This window comes from Stomoxys calcitrans, chromosome 2 (assembly GCF_963082655.1).
Source record: "Stomoxys calcitrans chromosome 2, idStoCalc2.1, whole genome shotgun sequence".
In the NCBI taxonomy this organism is placed as follows: domain Eukaryota; kingdom Metazoa; phylum Arthropoda; class Insecta; order Diptera; family Muscidae; genus Stomoxys; species Stomoxys calcitrans.
Window position 1 is genome coordinate 210,559,101 of NC_081553.1, and position 21,288 is coordinate 210,580,388.

Sequence of the window (21,288 nt, forward strand, 5' to 3'; positions counted from 1 at the left end):
TTAAAGAAAAAATTTCGCTAACAATTTTTTAAAGAAAAAATTTCGCCAACAATTTTTTAAAGAAAAAATTTCGCTATAAATTTTTTATAGAAAATCGGTTAAAAAATAAAGCTTTTATGGGCTTTAGACCCCTTATCTGGGGATCGGTCTATAAGGTCAGATATCAGGAGTCTTAACCCTCTGTTTCAAATTTCGGGGCAATGACTTAGGAAATTCTCCAACGTCTCATTATCTTCCCCACATGACCCATTTTTTTATAGACAGAATTTCGGTTCCAATTTTTTATAGAAAAAATTTGGGTATCAATTTTTATAGAAAAAATTTCGGTACCAATTATTTATAGAAAAATTTCGGTACCAATTTTTTATACAAAAAAATTTCGCTACTAATTTTTCATAGAAAAAAATTTCGCTACCAATTTTTATGAAAAAAATTCGGTACCAATTTTTTATAGAAAAAATTTCGCTACCAATTTTTTATAGAAAAATTTTTGATGGAAAAAATTTCAGTACCAATATTTTATAGGAAAAATTTCGCTACCAATTTTCCATAGAAAATATTTCGCTACCAATTTTCCATAGAAAATATTTCGCTACCAATTTTCCATGGAAAATATTTCGCTACCAATATTTTATAGAACATATTTCGCTACCAATATTTTATAGAAAAAATTTCGGTACCAATTTTTTATAGAAAAAATTTCGCTACCAATTTTTTGTAGAAAAAATTTCGCTACCAATTTTTTATAGAAAAACTTTCGCTACCAATTTTTTATAGAAAAAATTTCGCTACAATTTTTTATAGAAAAAATTTCGCTACCAATTTTTTATAGAAAAAATTACGGTACCAATTTTTTATAGAAAAAATTTCGCTACCAATTTTTTATAGAAAAAATTTCGCTACCAATTTTTTATAGAAAAAATTTCGCTACCAATTTTTTATAGAAAAAATTTCGCCAACAATTTTTTAAAGAAAAATTTCACCAACAATTTTTTAAAGAAAAAAATTTGGCTATCCATTTTTATAGAAAATCGGTTAAAAAATAAAGCTTTTATGGGCTTTAGACCCCTTATCTGGGGATCAGTCCCTATGGCAGCTATACCTAAATATAGTCCGATTTGATCCATATTTAGGTCAGATATCAGGAGGCTTAACTCTGTTTCAAATTTCGGGGCAATGACTTAGGAAATTCTCCAACGTCTCATCATCTTCCCCACATGCCCTACACATGGGTTCCGTTATGACACCAAAAGCTATACTGACCTCCTTCTTTCTTCTTTTCAGTAATAGCATCGTCCTCTCACGATGCGCATCACCCCATTGGATTTTCGCCGTTCTACCGACTGTTTCTCTGTTCCACAGTGTTACATGTCTCCCACGGCCTTAAATCGGACTGCGTCGACACGAAAGGCGTCGGGTTAACCAAGTTCATCGAAGGCAGTTCTCTGGCCTTCACTGCCTAATTGTCTGCCATTTCATTCCCCCTTACTCTGTTATGGCCGGGCACCGAAACGATCTCCTTCTTACACTGCAAGACTGTTCGCGACCTTACCCTCCGGGTTGTTATTGTTGTTATGGCCATGTTACTGTACGTTATGATGTTCACACTCGAAATCCTCGCATTTGGGTTCGAGAGGTTTTGGGATGGGGTGGCCCCCCATTACAGCTAACCACAAATGTAGATACCCAAATTTTGTTAACAAGATTTTGTGTTAGACAAAAATTTCGCTACCAACTTTTTATAGAAACAATTCCGCAATCAATTTTGTATAGAAATTTCGCTACCAAATTTATATAAAAAAAATTTCGCTACCAATTTTTTATGGAAAAAATTTCGCTACCAATTTTTTAAAGAAAAAATTTTACTACCAATTTTTTATAGAAAAAATTTCGCTACCAATTTTTTATAGAAAAAATTTCGCTACCAATTTTTTATAGAAAAAATTTCGCCAACAATATTTTATAGAAAAATTTCGCCAAAAATTTTTTATAGAAAAAATGTCGCTACCAATTTTTTATAGAAAAAATTTCGCTACCAATTTTTTATAGGAAAAATTTCGCCAACAATTTTTTATAGAAAAAATTTCGCCAACATTTTTTATAGAAAAAATTTCGCTACCAATTTTTTATAGAAAAAATTTCGCTATTAATTTCTTAAAAAAAAATTTCGCTACCAATTTTTATAGAAAAAATTTCGCTACCAATATTTTATAGAAAAAATTTCGCTAACAATATTTTATAGAAAAAATTTCGCCAACATTTTTTATAGAAAAAATTTCACCAAGAACTTTTTATAGAAAAATTTCGCCAACAATTTTTTATAGAAAAAATTTCGCTACCATTTTTTTATAGAAAAAATTTCGCTACCAATTTTTTAAAGAAAAAGTTTCGCCAACAATTTTTTATAGAAAAAATTTCGCTACCCATTTTTTATAGAGTAAATTTCGCTGCCAATTTCTTAAAAAAAAATTTCGCTACCAATTTTTATAGAAAAAATTTCGCTACCAATTTTTTTTAATTTCGCCACCAATTTTTAGTGAAAAAAAATTTTACTACCTGTTCTTTTAAAAAAAATTTCGCTACCTATTTTTTACAAAAAAAAATTTGCCACCAATTTTTTATAGGAAAATTTCGCTACCAATTTTTTATAGAAAGAATTTCGGTGAAGACTTCTATTTTCAAAAAATTTCAAATAAAACTACATACCATATTTTGTTGTTTTTATTTAAATTTATTTTCAATAAATTTAAGGAGATTCCTTTCATTTCATTATTTTCTCTTATATTCACTTATTTCCAATGTATGTAAGTATGTCCGTATGTTTTCTCTTAGCTCTTGCATTACAATAGTTAATGGTTTCGTCTTCTTCTTCTTTTTTGTTGTTATTACTTTGAATGAATTATGAATTATTTATTATGGTCTATAAGTATTTGGGTTTTTTTTATCTGCCACCATTCAATTTGAATTTAATAATCATAGCATAGATGCACTGCACTTTTATTTTCATTAGCCACATGTGTGTTTTTTTAAAATATGTAGTCTGTTTAACAGTAGTATAAATACGAGCTACAATACTTTTTCTGACAATGACATTGAGAGACTACTACAGTTAAATGGATGTTTATTGGAGTTTTTTGTTTTTTTGTTTTTTTTTTATTGCAAGTTTCAAGTTGAGTTTTATGATTATTATTGGTATCAATGAATTATTTTTTTTTTATAATTTTGTGTTTAATTTGGTTTTTTTTCGTTTCGTGTATTGAAGGGAAAAGTTTTTGTATACAATTTATCTGTTACCGACCCCTTTTATTGTTTAATGGGGGGAGGGTAGTTTTTTTTATGAAAAATTTTTATTCAAAAAGATTTTAGTGTTTTAATTTTTTTTGTTTATTGTTTAAGTTTACTGCTGCTTTTATGATTTATTTTTTATTTATTTAATATTAAAACTATGAACGACAATAGTTATTGACTTTAAATGCGTGTAACAAAGAAGTTCCTTGAGACATAACATGATTGGAATGCAAAACCAACCAATTATTGGCTAAGGTATATGTTCAGTGTGGCATGGGGCAGATTAATATCTGCATCAATGGCTTAGGTACATATTCTCATTGATATGGGGCGCAGCCACTTTTCAACCCAACCTTACCTAAGACAATTTTGTAAGGCAATTTAGTAAAAAATATCTGCACCCATAAATCACCTTAGCAGACTTAGAAAGCATGTTTACAAGTAAAAAGATATTGTTAACTCATTTTGCAATATCAATTCTTTTTCTGGAGTTTTTATGATTTTTTGGTACAAAATTCAGAAAAAAAATGTTTGCACACATGACTCAACTTAGCAGGTTTGAACAGTAGATTTATAACAAAATTGATATTAGTTACCCATATAGCAATATCAATTCGTTTTTTCGAAAAATCTACATAGAAACAGCATCACTTTTGAGAAATTTTAACAACATTTTGTATGGATTTTCTATCAGATACAAAATATCATGAAAGCTTACATGATATGTCCCTTGGAACACCATATATTTGTTATGTTCAACTTTTTTTCTGTGTTTCTTTTATATTAAAGTATCTGTATTCTTTTTTTTCAAAATGTTGTAAAATGTTTTGTGGTGGCCTTTTATTAATTTTTTTGTTCTGCTTTTGTGTTTGAGTTGGTTTGCTTCTTCAACCAACTTTTAAAGAGAGTTCATATCAAATTTGTTTGTTTTATAAGGTTTTTTTTATATATAAGTTTTTATGTTTATGTTTTATTTTTTAATAATCGTCTAAATATCATTCAATAAATCTTGTATGTCTTCTTAAATTTACTTGCTATATATTTTCCTATCTTTTTTTTAAGTCCTACATTTAAAGTAAATATGTTGAATGAGAATCATTACATTATTAACTACAGTTTCAAAAACATTTTTGGTAAAAAAAATATTTTGCAACAAATAAAATAGGAAATTTAAAAAAGAAATGCTTTAAAAAACTTAACAAAGTCTAAGGCGTCTTAAAAAAATGTTAATTTTTTTTTGTTTGTTGCTAAATCTTGGGTATGGTTTAACTAAGGCATTTTTTGTGGTTTTGTTTAAAAAACTGGTTATCAAAATTAATTGTTGAGCGATGGCTTTTTTTGGTTTTGTTATTACATGTTATTTTAATTTAGAAAAAGATTTTAGGGAAATATAAGTCCAAATATTAAAAATAAAAATTTTCTGAAAACAAAAAAAAAACCATTAATATTTCCAATGTATGTCTAATTTTGTCAAAAATTTTCCATGAAATCCTTCCGAAAAGAAATTGCCGGACACACAGAGAGGTAGGTCACCGACAACACACCATTAGACGACGTTTTTGGATTGGTTGGGGTTTTCATCTGCAGCCCTCCCGCCTCCCGGCTTACTATTTATAAATAGCTCATTGATGCTAGCTTGCACCATGCGCTTCACTACATCCTAAAATGGATTTTGAACAAGTAAAAAGGCGCTAAGTTCGGCCGGTCCGAACTTTGGATACCCACCACCTCGGGTATATATGTAAACCACCTTTCCTCAAAATGTCATACCTTATGTCCCATATCAGTTTTATCAAAATTTGTTCCGATTTGGATCAAATATTGGGTTGCCCAAAAAGTAATTGCGGATTTTTTAAAAGAAAGTAAATGCATTTTTAATAAAGCTTAGAATGAACTTTAATCAAATATACTTTTTTACACTTTTTTTCTAAAGCAAGCTAAAAGTAACAGCTGATAACTGACAGAAGAAACAATGCAATTACAGAGTCACAAGTTGTGAAAAAATTTGTCAACGCCGACTATATGAAAAATCTGCAATTACTTTTTGGGCAACCCTACTAATAAGTACAGTAGCTATATTTAAAAATTAACCTATCTGAACCATATACGACACCGATGTCGAAAAGCCTAACATAAGTCACTGTATCAAATTTCAGTGAAATCGGATTATAAATGCGCCTTTCATGGGGCCAAGGCTTGAAATCGAGATATCGGTCTACATGGCAGCTATATCCATATCTGGACCGATTTGGGTCAAGTTACACAAAAATGTCGAAGAGCGTAACACAAAGCACTGTCCCAAATTTCGGCGAAATCGGGCAATAAATGTCTCTTTTATGGGCATAAAACCTAAAACCTAGATATCGGTCTATATGGCAGCTATATCCAAATCTGAACCGATCAGGGCCAAATTGCACAAGGATGTCGAAGAGCCTAACACAAAGCACTGTCGCAAATTTCGGCGAAATCGGATGCCTCTTTTATGGGCCCAAAACCTAAAACCTTGATATCGGTCTATATGGCAGCTATATCCAAATCTGGACCGATCTGTGCGATATTGCAGAAGTATGTCAAGGGGCTTAACTTAACACACTATCCCAAATTTCGGCGATATCGGAAAATAAATGAGCATTTTATGGGCCCAAAACCTTAAATCAAGAAATCGGTCTATATATCCAAATCTGAACCGATCTGGGCCAAATTGAAGAAAGATGTCGAAAGGCCTTACACAACTCACTCTCCCGAATTGCATCAAAATCGGATAATAAATGTGGCTTTTGTGGGCCTAAGACCCTAAGTCGAAGGATCGGTCTATATGGCAGCTATATCCAAATCTGCACCGATCTGGGCCAAATTAACGAAGGATGTTGAAGGGCCTAACACAACTCACTGTCCCAAATTTCACTAAAATCGGATAATAAATGTGGCTTTTATGGGCCTAAGACCCTAAATCGGCGGATCGGTCTATATGGGGGCTATATCAAGATATAGTCCGATATAGCCCATCTTCGAACTTAACCTGCTTATGGACAAAAAATGAATCTTTGCAAAGTTTCAGCTCAATATCTCTATTTTTAAAGACTGTAGCGTGATTTCAACAGACAGACGGACGGACATGTCTAGATCGTCTTAGATTTTTACGCTGATCTAGAATATATATACTTTATAGGGTCGGAAATGGATATTTCGATGTGTCGCAAATGGAATGAAAAAATGAATATACCCCCGTCCTTCGGTGGTGGGTATAAAAAGGATTGTTCTTCAACCAATAAACTGGTCCCATAGGATGAAGACATTCAGAGTCATAGTTCCTGGTTTGCCGGGGGAGGTCAATTTCTTCAGGTGCAATAGGAAACCGTCGTTCTCCAAGGACCACATTCAACCAGTAGCTATTCACCGCGTCTGCTACCGTGTCTGCCTGAATGTTGTCTAGGTCTGCTTGATCTACAGGTTCTCTCTTGTAGCTCTGGACCTCACGCTCTAGATCATGTAGATATATCTTAAGGGCGGTGGATACCTATCCACAAGATGATGATTTGGATGGGCTCTGCTATTACTGCCCAGAAGGTACTGCTAAGACAGTATGTAGTTATCTCTTCGAATGGGTAGGATCGTTGTCTCCTGATGGAGGTGGTCCACGTGAGAACTGAATCTCTGCTAATTATTAGTAGTTAATTACGTAAGCTGCTATCACAGCAGTAGTTCTGAAATTTCAGAACTGCAGGCTAACTGTTGAAAAGTGTGTTGTTTGCTGAAATCTACTGCTGCTTAATTTATAAAGGGTAGATCAAAGAAACCGTTGAGTGGAGCAAACGTGTTTTCATTTCGCTCCTCGAAAGAAAAAAAACCTCTGTATCTCGGAATAGATACCTATTACGAAAAGTTCTAAAGCCTTTCAGAAGTAGGCTCAAAATGGACTCCAAAGACCCAACAGCTGCGGTGGTGGCATCAAAGCGTAGCTTGTTATCCGCCCCACTTATAGGTGTGGGTGCCTTGGCATCTTTATTAGAAAGTAATGCTTCAAGCGTACAACCAGCCTTCAGACAAACTAATGAAGAAGAGACGGATAAACGAGAGGGATGCAGAGTTTATCCGTAGCTTTTAAGAAAAGATGGTGTTTCCGATTCTGATTCAGACAACAATAGTGTCAATGAAACAGTCATTGCAGCCGAATCGAGAGATGAAGACAGCGGGATGACGACAAAAGTAAGGACTTTGCTAAACTAACAAGAAGACCGAGATGGCAATTCGGGGCACGACGAAGGAGACAGAGGATTATTCAACGGCAGCGCAATCGGGCGAAAGCACAGGATGCTAGAAGGGATAGAACTGACATTCCAGACACTTCTACGGAAGCTGGAAAGAGAATCAGATCACCCGAAGAGCATAAACTGCCAAGACGCCAAAGAAGAAAAAGAGCTCCATTACGGAGGGAGACAAAGTCGAAACATCAACGAAGGAAGCGCGCACGGCTCCTGAGTCTTCATGGAGGACTGTGACTTCTAGAAGGATGCCACAGCCATCACAGAAGAGGAAGATGGTCGATGAGAAAGATAGGTTAGATTAGGTTAGGTTGAACAGAGGATGCGGATATTAGTCCGTCCTATGTCACTATGGACATACACCTAAGCCAGTAATCGGCTTGTTGTGCGCTCTAAATACTAAAAAAGAAAACCTCGAAAAAGAAAATTTTAAGCTATGAATTCCATGCTTCTTGCAAAATCCTTAATTGTTTTCCATGCCACGCCCCTAAGTTGCTTCATGTCTGGTATAGTGTCCCCACCTAAGTACCGGTATCAGTAGCCGGGCAATGACATAGGAAACGTCTCATCATCTTCCCCGCATGTCCTACACATGCTAACCCTTGCCGCACCGATGTTACATAAGTGAGTTTGTAGTTCTATGTGTCGCGTTATGATTCCGAAAGCTGACCTCTTCTATTTTACTTTCAGTAATAGCTTCAACTTCTCACGATCTGGACCTCCCCATTGGATATTCGCCGTCCTACCGACCGTTTCGCTGTTACACAGGGTTGCATGCGCATTCGTCGAACACGCCCTTAACTCGAACTGCGTTGACCCAAAAGGCTTCGGGTTGACGGTTGCTCCGTTATGGTCGGAGTAACCGTCCCGGACGCCGCCGTGCCGTGAACATGCATCCGTCCCATCTGATTACGATCGCCACTGAGACGGCAGACACACACTTATGCCATCGTCAACGACCTCCACCACGTGATTTAATACCGAATCCACGCCGTGAGAGAATCCACGCCGTGAGAGAATCCACGCCGGAACCACAAATAGCCAGAACCACGACTTTGCGCTTCAGACATAAGAGTCACTAACCACACGAAAACACACTCGTTCCATCTGTCTACGACCGCCACCACGTGATCTAGGGCCATATACCCGCCGTGAGTGAATCGCGCCTCGGAGATACGCATAGCCAGCATCCGGCCTTGTTCTTCAGACGTTAGAGCCACTGAGCCTGCGGACATATACTCGTGCCAACTGTCTACAATTGCTAACCCGTAATTTAATGCCATATCCACGCCCAGAGTGAATCACGTTTTGGAAATACGCATTGCCAACACCTTGCCTTGCTTCTATCACTGCAGTAGTTCTGTTATTAGAGCAGTAGTTCTGAAATTCCAGAACAGCAGGCTTACTGCTCGAAGAAAAATATCTGTAGACAAAAGAGTCGCTGAGTCCGTGGACACACACTCTTGCCAACTGTCTACAATCGCCAACCCGCAATTTAGTGATCGAGTGTAAATCATGTCACGAAGATATGTATAGCCAGCACCCCATATTATTCTTCAGCCATAAGAGTTGCTGACCCCGTGAACACAAAAACAAAATACAAAGTGAATCACGTCTCGGAGATACGCAAAACCGGCACCTCGTCTTTATGATTCAGACAAAAAAGCTACTGAGCCTGCGGACATATACTCGTGCCAATTGTCAACGAACGCCACCACGTGATTTAGTGCCGTCCTCATGTCGTGAGTGAATCACGTCTCGGAGATACACCTAGTCAGTACCCCGACTCGAAAATCTTTATACCCGGACCTGGCCCGTGTTTAAGTAGCGCACCCACGCCGTGAGTGAATCACGTTTTAGAGATATGCATAGCCAGCACCCCGTAAAGTTCTTCAGCCAGAAGAGTCACTGATCCCGTGAACACACTCTTGTACCATCTGTCTGCAAACGCAACCCCGTGATGTAGTGCCAAACGCATGCCGTGAGTGAAACACGTCTCGGTGAAACGCATAGCCAGCACCCCGCCTTTGCTCTTTAGACACTGAGACAGCGGACACACACTCGTATCATCTGTCTGCGACCACCACCCCGTGACTTAGTGCTGTACCCACTGCGTAAGTAAATCACGTCTCGTCGATACACCTAGTCAGCACCTCAACTCGAAAATCCACATACCCAGCACCTCGAGCGTCATTTAGTATCAGAGATACACGTGGCCTGTACCCCGCCTTTGCTCTTCAGGCACAAAAGCCGCAGAGCCTGCTAACAAGCTTCCACTTACGATCGTCACCCCATGATTTTGTGCTGAATCCACAACGTCAGTGACTCACCACTCTAAGATCCACACAGCCAGCACCTCACCAGTGATTTAGTGCCGTACCCGCGTCGTGTGTGAAGCTTGTCTCGGAAATACACGTAGCCAGCACCCCAACTTTATCCTTCATACATAAGAACCGCTGAACCCTCGACCACACGCTCGTGCCACCCGTGTCTACGACCGCTACCACGTGATTTAGTGCCATATATACACCGTGTGTAAACCACGGCTCGAAGATTTGCATAGCCAGCACATCACCTTAATCTATCTGGGTGTCTACGACCGCCACCCAGCGATTTAGTGACGTGTCCAAGCCGTGAGTGAATCACATCTCAGAGCTACACCTAGGCAGCACCCCGATTCGAAAATCCATATACCCGTGAGGGACTCACCACTCTAAGATCTACACGCATGCATACACCTCACCAGTGATTTAGTGCCGTACCCACTCCGTGAGTGAAACACATCTCGGAAATACACGTAGTTAACACCCAACTTTTGTCCTTCATACATAAGAACCACTGAGTCCTCGAACACACACTCGTGCCATCTGTCTTCGACCCCCACCACGTGATTTAGAGCCGTATCCACGCCGTGAGTGAACCACGTCTCGGAGATACGAGTAGCCAGCACATCGCATTAATCTCTCAAACATAAGAGCCGCTGAGCCGTTGGACACACACTCGAGCCATCTGCCTACGACCTCAACCGCGTGGTTTAGTACCAAAAACACGCAGTAAGTGAATCACGTCTTGGAGATTGAAATAGCCAGCACATCGCCTTTGTATTTCATACAAAACAACCGATGATAACGCACACTCGTGTCAACTGTCTACGACCATTACCTCGTGATTAGGTGCCGTATCCATGCTGGGAGTGAATCGCGTCACGGAGAAACGCATATCCAGCACTCCACATTTGTCCTTCAGACTTAAGAGCCCGAAGACACACGCTCGTGCCAATTGTGTATGACCGCCACCCAGTGATTTAGTGCCGTGTCCAAGCCGTGAGTAAATCACTTCTCGGAGATACACCTAGGCAGCACCCCGACCCGAAAATCCACATACCAAGCACCTCGACCGTGATTAAGTATTGGAGATACACGTAGCCAGTACCCGCCTTTGCTCTTCTGGCACAAAAGTCGCTGATCCTGCGAACACGCATCCACTTACGAACGCCAACTCATGATTTTATGCCGTATCCAAAACGTGAGTGACTCACACAGCCAGCACCTCACCAGTGATTTTGTGCCGTATATATGCCGAGAGTGAAGTACGTCTCGGAAATACACGTAGCCAGGACCCTGAACTCACACTCGTGCCAACTGTCTGCAAGCCCCACTACGTGATTTAGTGACATATCCACGCTGTGAGTGAATCCAGTCTCGAAGATTTCTATAGCCAGCACCTTGCCTTTACTCTTTACACAAGAGCCACTGAGACTACGAACACGTATCGATATATTTGAGAATATATAAGGACTATAAAACAGATCGAACAAGGATCCTTTAAAATTAAAGGCTACAATTTTTATACAACAGGCTACTTTAGCGAAATTTCTGGAAGAGATTTTTTGTTCCACTTCTCAAATTTATGCGAACATTTTCAATAAAAATCTAATTTTGACAAAAATTTCCGGCAAACCCCAATTTTGGAAATATTTTTCATAAAAAATTCAATGTTCTAAAAATGTTTATAAATTTTTGACGAAATTTTTAAAATTAAGAGTAAAAATGATTTTTCCATCAAAATTAAGTGTGAACTATTTAATAAATTTTTAAGGAAATTAATTTTCTTTTATAAATTTTTGTCAACAGTTGTCGATATTAGTATTTTTTGAAGAAATTATCAGCCGACTTATGGCATTTCGTAAACTCAAAAGTGTTTTTTTTTTTTCAACATATAAATATCATAAAATTTTTGATCTTTTGAGAGTCAAATTTCTGTTTACTTACTTAGAATGTAGATGATTATGGTTATATGACATTTTTACGAATTGTTTTTGCTTTTTAGATGGTGATCTTATTTTAAAGGCTAATTGATGGATTCTTGTTGGCTTTCCAAAGCAACGCCTTGTTATCTATCCAAAATTATGATTTTATTTATTTTTAGTGGAAATCATAACAAAAAATTAATGGAATATAATTTCATTTCATTTTAGGGGGGTGTAAATAGTTTTATTTGTATTTTTTCTCACTTTGAATAAATAAATAACATTTTTTTTTAATTTAATTTAAATTTTCTTAATTCTTCTTTCGTTTGTAAATATTAATTAGGGTTACATTAAAATAGTATAATACATATTATAAATATTTGCATTATTCTCTTAAAGTTTGACGTAAATTTCTATATAAGTTTTGGTTTTAAGTTTTAAAACGGAAAACAGAGAGGTTTGGTTTTGAGTTTGATTTCCATTTTTTATTCGTTTGTTTTGTTTTTTGTATTGGTTTTGATTTGATCAACGGTGTAAATAAATCATTTTTCTTAAAGCAGGTAAATAGTTTCAAATGTAAGGTTTGGTTTGTCTTACTGGGTACAACGATTTTAATGGCAATAATGAGATTTGTTGTTGTAATAAAATAATAAAAAAAAACATTAAATTTACAAAAAAAGTCTATAGGCTAGGAAAAAATGGATTGGTAAAATTGCAACAACTCTAAAAAATCAAAGAATATTTAAAGGATAACCCACTTCAAGTTTGTCAATTTGAAAATGTTCTATTCCCTCAACAAGTTCACAGGTAGCAAATTGTAAATTTGTCCATTAACATTCCATTAAGGAACAGTGGCAAACTTCTCACATATTAATGAGTGATGTCTGATGCAAGTTTAAGCCCAGGCTATCCCAATTTTTTATGGATTAATGCAATCCATATTACTAAACCAAGCATTACGTTGCCTTAAAATGGGATAGGATCTAGCCTTGGTGAACACCAGACTTCTCTGAATACCAAACATTGATGAAAGTAAAGCAGTTAGCATTACTGTAGAATGCCTATTTAGTTCTTTGGCACGCTTTTAAGGGCAAACTAGTCCAATGCCTTCTTAAAATCCCTGAAAATCTTCCTGTAGTCCAAATGAATAGGGCTTAATGTCTTTGTTCGTCTATAACGCGTATACATATTCGTATATACTCGCCGCCGAATAGTTGTAAAGAATATCTTCAAAGCATGACTCATAAGCCTACTTAGCCTATAATTACCACACGTCTTACCATTGTTTTTTCTTCGCTGTTATAATGAACGTTGATTCAAGCAAATCTTGTAGATATTGGCCTATTTCATAGATTTGGCAAAATAGTCTCAATATAAGTCCCATGTTATTTTCTTCCAGAAATTACAGTACTTAAGTACAATAGTTATTCCATTAAGGCTCGTTACTTGTTTGTTTTTCATAGATTTAATTGCCAATTTCAACTAATTCTCTGTAATGTCCTTTCCTTATGATATATTTCTCCCTAAGAGTTATGATGCTTTGTTCTCCTTTCGTCTGTAAATATGGTTTTAATATAATCTTCCAAAAACTTTTTCTTTACCGCAATTTCATACAAGGCCATATTATTATCTCAAAATAGAAATGTAGAGGCCGTTTTGGAGAATATTTTAGACGTTTCCTTTAACCATTTTTGGAAGTACAAATCGTCGTGAAGAATTTGTGGTGTTTCAATTTTCTGACATTCTCTATTAATCTGTGAACTTTTGCAGCTCGAATTCCAATTTAAATCACTTGATATTTTCCCCATTATCGCACACAATATTCGATATTCCAGGCAGTGTGGATTACACCCTACCTGAGCCGCTTTTTGATGAAAAGTACTGTACCACTATTCCTGACAGATCCGATTTGAACTATGATATCACTATGATTGAGCTCAAGCTCAATCTGTTAAGAAAGTACCATTTTGAACAATTTAACGCCCGGTAAACACTCTCAAGTGCAACGGAATTCAAAAAAAAACTTCTAGTTGCTCAATATATACTGTCAAGGTGTACCAGCATCCGGAATTTCAGAGCTCTAGCTCAATCTGTATATAAAGTACTAGTTTGCTAGTTTGAATACCTAAATGTTCGAATTTCACATACAAAATGTCAGAGCTCTAGCTTTATCTATAAAGAAAGTACGTACAAAATGGTACGTTTAAGTACCTAAATGCATGAATTTCAAAAAAATTTTCTTGTCTCCCGATCTGTATCCCAATTTTGAGAGCTATAGCTCTATCTGTGAAGAAAATGCCCTATAAATAAAGTACCAAATAGTACCAATTACAGCACTATAAGTACGTTTGCTTCCAATTCTGAAACGGTTAAAACATTTTGTGTTTGGTACAACTTATCGTATTTTTGTCAAGACTACGATAATTTTTACCATTTTGCTTAATTCTAGCTGTCATTGTAGACTAAGATAGGATATTTTGGACTTTTTGGTACCTAAATGTACGAATACATCACATACAATATTTTCTAGTTGTACCTACATAACAAATTTCAGAGCTTTAGCTCAATCCGAAAAGAAAGCACCAAATAGAACTTATTTCGGTACTAGATGTAAGTTTTCTCCCGTTTCGGGAACTATTTATTAAAATTTTTCTATCCATTCTCATTCTTACGAAATAGTGTTATTTTGGCTAAATTTCGAACTTCTAGTTCTAGCAATTCGCCCTGTGCAAAGTTCACATTTTTCGTACATTTTTGGTACATTTTAGTACCTAAATGTCCAAATACTCATTTACCCTTTCCATTTAGGTTTAGGTGCACCTACTAAGTACCGAAATTCATAGCTCGAGCTCATTTAACAGAGAAAGTACCAAGTAGTACCAATTGGGATACAAAACGTACTATCTCTCCACCTTCTCGTACGATTTCTCTCTTTAGGTATGGAAACTCCGTCTTCAACATCGCGAGTTGCAAGCCGAGGGATTTCAGTTAAACCTTTGCCCTTATCATCATCTTACGAAGTTTGAGCTTTGCCTCTTACATGTCTCTTGTCGTGATGACTGCAGCTATGTCACCAGCGTATCCAACTTAAAAGGTTCCGCTTGTCATGTCCCTGCGTAGTATTCCGTTATAACCAGCATTCTAGAGATACAGTCCATGTATGGATTAATTCATTCCAATTAGGGAGTTATACATCAGTACCCTGTTATGCAAATAACTCCTCATTATTCTCAACATATACACCGGTACATTAACATCCCTCGAAGGACATCACGCCATCTGAGACTATTGAATACTTTTTTACACCCAATATGGCCAAGAAGAAAATTAACCTGGAGTAGTGGTTTCTTTTTCTAGCCATCACATCTCTGAGTGCTCTGGTCGTGCACATTTTAGTCAGAACACCATGTTGTCTCATGCCTCAAATGCTCGCCAGCCGATGTAGCCTGTAAGCTCCTTCCTTTAGGCACTGGTTGAACATTCTCGGACGCGATTCTAATATGTTTTCAGCAATCTGCCTGAAGACTTCGGCGGGTCTTCCGTTCGCACCTGGGGCTTTTCTGCTCCAGGAACTCTATCGCCAAAGGGCTTATGTTGTCATGGGCTTTTCATAATTCCTATCTTCTCTACGTCGTGTCTGGGGAAAAGTGTGTGGGTTATATTTTCCGTTGTTCTTCAGTTCATCACCGCCATCAGGCTCTGACTAAAATTTTCAGTGTTGGTAAACATAAACAAAATTTGCGCTGTCGTATTGCATAAAATAATTCCTGCTAAAGGAAAAAATAAAAAAGTAAATAATAAAATTAAATTATGGGCATTTTTCATTTTATTTTAAAGTAGACATAACATTTTCTTATTATTTTATTATATTAAGATGTATATGTATAATTTTCTATGCTTGCTCAATTTAAAATATTACTTTGCATTATGGGTGGGGTTCGATGTTGTTTCTAGGGTTTTGGTTTTGTTTTGATGTTTTCTTCATTTTTCCGTTTTGTGCAACATTTTCAATATGGTTTAATACTAAATAGAGACTAAGCATCCCCTACAATTTTAATATTTGAGCTTAAGTTTTTTGTTTGAACTTCTGGAATGCTTTTATTTCATAATGAGTTGTTCAAATCAAAAGATAAATCGTTCAATAATATCAGTAGTAACCTAAGGGCTAACACCGGTATTCCCAAAACTTAATGTAGATTTCCTTTATAGAACTGTCAAATAAACCTATTTGAAGATTTCATTAAGTTTTTGAATACGGACTTTAGCTTTTCTTATGAAAGGATTACGCTTAACGAGGTCTTGTAATTAGTGTAACAACTTGAATATTAGAAAGTATATGTAGCCCAGCTTGCTTTCGAGCATCTTCACTGATATGTTCTCAAAACTAATTCTTTACTCTCTCATTGAAACCATAGCTGAATAAAAGAAGATTTGGTCACTTGCTGAAAACAGAAAGTGGAAAGGCTCCATGAACATTAAGGACATCAAAATGTGCCCATTAAAAGTATCACAAATAGAAGAAAACGTAAGCGTAAATAATGAATGTAACAAGAGAACAAGTTGACATCCTCAAACGCCGCTTAACACAACCTTATTAATTATTCCAAAAGATGCAAGGAATCATGTGTATACCATGAGAATAACGTAATAGTGCAGACATGAAATCTGCCAATACACAAACACATGCATTGAGAAAAGAATAGCTAATAGACAAGGTTGTTGAGCGTGGTTAATATGGTGTTTATATCATAGAGGCGTTTTCGCAATAGATTGGATATATGTACAACATACCAACGTACGACCCTTGAAGGCTTCACACTTAATAGGGCAGATGAGTTATTCTAACCAAATGACGAAACGCGTCCTATAATGGTTGGTGTGTGTTGCGATCTTTGGCTTTCCTTTTCCATTGCAAAAAAACTGGGAACACCTGAGCGAACCTCAGAAGAATTCTTTAAGCAGATTGTAACAATTTTTTCAAGAGCACACTTATGGTAGGGTCTTGTAACGACATTATTTCCACTATTGCTGGGGTATTGCTCGGCAGATGCCTAGGGTCGTTATACACTATTTATTTTTTGGTAGACATTTATAAAAGAGAAACACTGAAAGTCTTTATTTTCATCTAATGTTATAAAATTTTATTAAGTTTTCTCGTATGACACATATTTTTTTACAAAACTTATATATTTAACAGTCCGGGTAGCTAAAACAAGCCATATAAAATCACTTCTTACTTCGCTGGCTTGTTGCACGTTTACTGTTCACTGTGGGCGTCTTGTTTCCGATGAGCGAGAAGAGTGAGACGAAGCATCAACTCTACGTCTGAACAATGACGACGCGATCTCTTTAGCGAGAAGTGTGAAACGAATATCAACTCTACGTCTGCACGATTATGATGCGATCTCTTTAGCGAGAAGAGTGAAGCGAAATTCAAACCTCCGTCTGCACGATGACGACGCGATCGCTTAAGAAAGTAGTGTGAGACGAGTATCAGCTCTACATCTGCACGATGATGATAAGATCTTTTAATCGAGAAGAGACAGACCAGTATCAGCTATACATCTGCACAATGATTACGCAATCGCTTTAGAGAGAAGAGTGAAACGAGTATCAATTCTACGTCTGCACAATGATGATGCGATTTCTTTAGCGAGAAGAGTGAAGCGAGTATCAACCCTACGTCTGCACGATGATTACGCGATCGCTTAAGAAAGAAGTGTGAGACGAGTATCAACTCTACAACTGCACGACGACGAAGCGGGCTCGAAACTCTAAGTATAACGTCGCGATCGCTTAAGCGAGAAGTGTGAGACGAGTATCAACTCTACGTCTGCGCGATGACGACGCGATCTCTTTAGCGAGAAGTTTCAGACGAGTATCAACTCTACGTCTGTGCAATGACGACGCGATCTCTTTAGCGAGAAAAGTGAGACGAGTATCAACTCTACGTCTGCACTAAGAGGAAGCTATCGCTTCACCCAGAAGTGTGAGACAAATTTCAACTTTACGTCTGCGCAATGACGACGCGATATCTCTGGCGAGATGAGTGAGGTGAGTATCAACCCTACGTCTGCACGATGACGATATGATTTCATACGTTCTGCCTACACGACAAAAAGTTTTAACCGAGGAGATATACCCCAAAGACTCTAGCACTGACCCATCTTTGGTAGGCGAAGAACGAGCCAAAGATCCACTTCAACTCTCTACTTCCCATGAACATTCCATTATGGAACAGAGGATACTTTCTCTTATCAATGAGTGCTGTTCTATTGAAATTTGAGATCAATGATAAAGGACTGCGATACCTCTTTGGGAAGATGTTTTAGTAGCAGCATACCTTAGTCGTTTAAAGACTCACTTAGATTATTTGAAGTCCATTGTGAAGCCACAGTAGGGAGAAACCAATGACGCTGGTGGGAATCGAATCCGTGTCCCCCACTCTGGCAATCCCAGCACTCTACCAACTCGGCTACCGGGGCATCTTAGTAAGGGGATAACCACAGCTGAAAATTGTTGCTGGTGTTCTTGCCGGTGTTTGAACCTAAGCGTTAGGCGTCATAGGCGGACATGCTTATCTCTGCGCCACGGTGAACTTCATCCCTTCTTCCCAGTCCCATCGAAATCAATCATATCTTGGACCGTGGCGATGGCGAACTAACCCTTAGGATAGCGGGCTTCTCCTTTTATAGAAGATACAAACATTTTAAGTTATTTGAAGTTAATTTATAGGCAAAAACATTTTTGAAGCTAAAAAAAAGATGGTGCCTTTGGATGTAGACGTTCTATAGGTCTACTAAATGTTTAGTTTGCCTAAAGCATACCTATTACAATTTCTCTAGGTCTGCTTAATTGGAAATCAGTTTAAGATTTCTCTTTACTTGAACGAAAGATATTGACGAGCGATTATTTTGGGTCACTAACGTCATTATCGTGATATTAATTTTCAAAGAAGCAGAAGGACTACATATCTGAAAGCCCATAGTTCTATGAAGTTGTAATTCCATGTAGTTACTCCGAAAGCGCAAGAAGATTTCCATTCTTAATATATGAATACAGACAGGATTTACTAAATAAGGTTGCAGAAATCGATCAGCAGACATTGAAATGAAAACCCATGGTTCAAGCTGTTCTGTGGAAATCGTAAGAAGTTTTCCATTTTCTTAAAATTGATTCAAGACTCAGCTATCAGCCGACATAAATTTTTTTACAATACTTGTCATTGAGGATGTCAACTTGCCCTCTTTTAAGATTTATTCTTATATGACATTTTTAATCATCACTTTTTGACTTCCTCTGTGTTTATGGCGCCTTTCCCCTTTTTATTTTCGGCAATTTTTTCTCATATCACATTTAAATTTTTTCATTCTCATGGAAGCTAAGAAATTTCGGGTGGCTTTCAGACAATCCGCTTTAAGAACTTTGTTTACGAAATGCAACTTGAAATAATTTCTTAATTCATTATACGTTTCTAGAGTATTATTCTGTTAGAAAACTGATAGCTTGAAAAAATTTTTAGAAACAAGTAAGAGATAGAAGAGAATAATAGTTTTGAGTGGATCTGTTTATAAGCGATGTTTTTCTTTGCCGATTTCGCTACTTTCTTATTTAGGTAGCCATTACAGAACATTTTGTAACACTGCACAAGTAAAAGGGTCAAAGGAAAGCATATAGAGCAGTAGCGAGCACACTGGCACATTTCCAATTATTGGCAAGCCCATGGGCTTGCATGGGATATTGTCTTGAGTACGTGCACAAATATTGGGAATATTACAAAAATTTATTTTCCACCGATTCGTTGTAGAATGATTTATCCTGAAATATGAACGACCCATCATTTACAAAATGTGTTAATATCTCTTTTTCTTAAAGGTTAGTAAGTAACAAACAAAAATTATAGGTTTTGAATATTGTAATTGAATGTATATGTGTGTATGAGGTGAGTGTTCTAATCAGTGTTGTTAAGGTAAAAGTATATTTTTTTGGCAAATTTTAAATTGGAAAACTCATTTAAATATACATGCTAATAAATTTAAATACTTAGTTAAGCGGAAGACAAAAAATAAGTCCATTCAAATTGCAATTATTAAAATAGTTCTTAATTTTGTATACAAAATGTTGGTTACAAGGTAAAGGCATCAAAGTATTCAATAACTAAAGAATAAAAAAACTCATCATCTAGCAGAAGATTTCATATGAATCTCAGATATGAAAAATTTATTCTTCAAACTGGAGGCAAGCTGAAAAGATTGAAACATTTTGTTCTAGAGAGATTTGTTTTTTTTTTAATTCGAAAGAAAATCTGAGATGCATTTTTGAGTTAGTTGGCTTCGTTTTTATGTTATAGAGTTTTCCTCTAGCTTTTTTTATTAGAATATTAGTTTTTGATTTTTATTTTATGCTAGCTTTACATGCGGTTAGTAATTTCAACTTACCAGAAGTTCATATAACTATGGGGAAGTGCTCCCAACCCTTGTAAGGTATTGCAGTTAGATTTTGGATTTAGATTCCTTCGAATTTTACATGACAGCATTAAAAAAGGAAGCAAACGTGGCCGATGTCTTTCTGAGGTAAATTTGGACGCGCCGTAATAGGTACTTCTGTACTTAGATTAATAGGTCGAACTGTAATAAGTACTTATGCACTTAAGTTATAAAAAGAACTTCATCGAAGTCAAGTTGTACGATTTTAAGCTAGCTGCCAGCAATACTTTATACTCAGCTACTACATTTTATTCTTCGCTTGCGCTGGCTTAACTATCCATGCTATCATGACAACATTTTAGACTTATCCATTCACAAGTTTTCGCATAATGTTGAGATTCCATTGCTGGTTTTCTATAATGCTTAATGCTCATCTAAGAGGATAAAGGAATTCCGATAAATCCTTATCCAAACCGAAGCCAAACACTGCGCGGGGTATATATGTATGCAGTTTTTCCCATTGGACGCCTCCCCAGGATAAGACAAGTACCGCAGAAATAAAATATGTGGGGCAAACCAAAAAGCTTGTACGAGCAAAGGGGTGTCCAGCTTGCACTGATACGAATACGAACACGATAAGACCGTGCAATAGAGTTGGCAGCGGATGAGCCAAAGTAATGGCCAACGGTGGCGTTCGCAGATCTTCAGAAGTTTTACCATAAAAAAAGGCCGGTCGCAGCTCCAGCACTAGGTTCCGATGCCATGGCCCAATCCGCCATCCCTCTAAAAACAGGATTACAGAAACATCAACAAGAAATAATAGAACTGGCAATTGCCAGTTCCCGATGACCACCTATGCGCCCGAACGAAACAAATGCAATGCAATGCAAACGAAATGCAATTTTTTTCTTGGTTCGCTGATGATTGTTAAACTTGACGCGGAGCCAACATCGATAGTAACCACATGCTCTTAGCGGCCACTCTACGTCTACGTCCAGCCGTCGTGAAAAGCACAAAGTTCAGCCTCTTTCACCTAAAAAAACCCATAAAACCGCGCGCGTGT